Source organism: Balaenoptera musculus, chromosome X (assembly GCF_009873245.2).
Source record: "Balaenoptera musculus isolate JJ_BM4_2016_0621 chromosome X, mBalMus1.pri.v3, whole genome shotgun sequence".
NCBI classification, from domain to species: domain Eukaryota; kingdom Metazoa; phylum Chordata; class Mammalia; order Artiodactyla; family Balaenopteridae; genus Balaenoptera; species Balaenoptera musculus.
In genome coordinates, this window is record NC_045806.1 from 77459075 (window position 1) to 77462250 (window position 3176).

A 3176-nucleotide genomic window follows, 5' to 3' on the forward strand; every position below is an offset into this window, starting at 1 on the left:
AAGAAAAAGAGCTTTTTTAGACTATAGACTTTTTTGATTCTTAGACTGGTACAAAAATTTTCAAAGATCCAAATGAATACTAAGTCCCTAAAACCCCTAAGCTAAACTCAAGACGAGGAACAATGATAATAGTAAGATGGATAAGGTGATTGTCTTGATCTTTTGGATCTGAATAAAATGAGGCAGACATCATTTAGGATATTTTAGACATGTAGAAGCAATCTTCAGTGTTAGGTTCTGCTTCAATGTTATTGCTTCTGTGTTGGAAAGAGAAAGTTTGCAGTGTAGCTAATACTTAATTTTTCAAGATAATTATCTAAGCATATTTTATATATTTCTACAGACTTTGCCTATATTTTGTCCACTTTACTGATGGTTAGTATCTTCACCAGAAAGCAGATAGGAATGGGGAGAAGTGATTAAAGTTAAATATATCAATTTCAGGTGTAGTTTCTTGAATCCTTTAGAATTCAATGGTTCTCAACCTTGGCTGCACATTATAATCAACTAGGGAACTTTTAAAAACTTTAATTCACAGGCTTCTCCCCAGTTCAGTGAAATCAATTTCTAGGGGTGAGACCCAGATATCCATAAATTTTAAAGCTCCCCAGGTGATTCAAATGTGCAGGCAACTGAGAACCACTGCTCTAACTTCTTTGAAGTAATAAGAAAAACTTTGATCAGTTGCATTTCTAACAGCAAATTCTTTGGTTTTTGCTTATATTTTTTCTACACAATTTCTGATTTCTATATTTATGACTGTGGCTAGTTTGGTAATTTTAATTGAACTTGTACCTAATGTTATAATTTGCTCAGATGTAGTCTTTTCAAAAAAGCCATCCCTGACCACCCTAAAATAGTCACCACCACCTTTATCACTCTCTACCCTTTTGCTCTGTTTTACTTTTATTCATAGCATTCATTACTGTTTGACATTTTACTAAATATTAATCTCTTTATGTTTACTGTCTGTCATCCCCATTAGATATTAAACTCCATGAAAGCAAGTCCTTTGTTTTGCTCACCACTACATCCCAATGACCTAGAGCAGAGCCTGGCATAGAGTCGATGCTTAATAAATATTTGTAGAATGATTGACAAATGTATAATCAACAAATATTCTATTCTCTTCATTATTGGTATTTTTTTAATATCAATGCAAAAAACTTTTCTCTTAGCTTGACTGATTCAGAGTTCTACGTGTAAGAAAATGTCTTGCCAAACAGATCATGCATTCATTGAATACTGCATTAGTGTTGAGGAGGAGATCCAGCTACCACTTCTACGTGAGAATTTCCACCACATGGAGGATGGCAAAGGTCATAACGATACTAATCACCAGAAATAGGGGCCCACAGACCTCGATCTACCACATTTTCTACATGTTTGGAATTGCCAAGGAGGACTCAACACACAAGGTGCTGGTTGGAACAACGCTTTAGTCACAGAAAGGAGAAGAGACACAGCAAGGTCAGTACCTGTAGTCTGTGCTAGTCTCCCATGGCATGTGGGTTTGCCCCAATAGCCAACACAGAACAATGGACTGCACACACCCTTCTGGTTCTGAAGACAAATACTTATTCCCTTCCTGCAAGGGACAGATATACTGGTAGAGCTGGCTAGGTACCATATGACACAGTAGTATAAAGAAGTTCATTGAATACCAAGAATAAGGGAAAGGTTTCTCCTAATAAGGAAGAAGAATCCGGGGCCAAGTGACAGCTCAGCATCTGGCTTCCATAGAGGAGGGGAATGTTTTAGGCCCAGGACACTAATTGGGGAGTCCTGAGGAGGGGCAGCAGGTCATGCCATGGCTACTTTCCACAACAATTAGCTTTAGTTATAAACTCTTTTTTCTGTATCTCCTATTACTAGTTGTTAAAAATATTCAGTTAGCAACAAGTATATTCTTTCTATTTCAGAGGAGCAACTAAGACATAGGTAATTTTCCATTGCCAGATCAATCAATAATCTAGCTAGAAAAAAATTCTTACATCTGAGTTTCTGCAGTAATATGTTAACTTCTTAAAAAGAAGAGAAAGAAAGTTCAAAGATAAACTTAGTGATAAAATAAGAAATATAAGTTTTGTTGTATCAAAATAAGCTGTAAGGAACAGAATTTTTACTTGTGCAGTAATTCAAAGGTAGATTTCTTTCTTTTTTTTTTTATTAAAGGTTCATTGATATTTACTGGATACTTATAATATTCCAAGAATTTTACATTTAATTCTCATAGCAAATGCTGTAACATTATTTACCATTAGCTGGCAAACTAGTAGATTATATTTTCCAAGATGATTGTGACAAAATTTCTCATCTTGTATGCTCTTCTTATAATGTGACATTGACTCTTCTCCCATTGAGAGAAGAATTCCTTCCTCTTGAAACTAAGTACTATGACGATGGTAAAAATGATGCTTGTGACTTCCAAGTGTCAAAGGTAGATTTATTTATTTTTACAGAGAATATAGGTGTCTACTGATAGAAACTGTATTCTCATGCCTTATTCTAAGCTCCAGCAATATTTAGGTCTTCTTTACTGTTTCTTAAATGTTCTAATTCATTTGCAACCACCAGGTCTTTGCCCTTCCAGTTTCCTCCACCTAGAATATTCTTCTTCAAGCTCTATGCAAAACGTGCTCATTCTCATCATGCAAGTCTTAGCATAAATGCCACCTTTCAAAAAAGCTTTCTCTGACTTTTTAAAAAAATAGCTTCCTTCTGTTACTTCGTATCATCACCAGATTTATTTCCATCCTAGTTCCCTTCACAATTTGTAATTATCTTGTATATTTTATATCTAGGCTACTACAATAGTTTCCTTAGATGGTTAATTTCCATTTGTCTCTCCCAGAGTCATTATCTACCTTTCTGAACGCGGTTGACTATATAGGGGGTTGAATTCTATTGACAGCTTTGCCTGGGCTCTCTTGCCCTTGAGCTTCAAGTTGGAGTCAACAAATGGGAGACATTAGCAAGAGACTGGATGGTAGAAAGAGAAAGAAATCAGGACATATATGGCCTGCTCTCCTTTCCTACCATTGCAATATTTTAACAATGACTACACTTCTCTAGGATTACAGCTCCTATCAGCTGTAATTCTCTGTGTTCCAGTAACACTTTCCACAACTGTCACTTCAGGGATGGGATGCATCAGTCTCAGCAGGAAAGAGTAC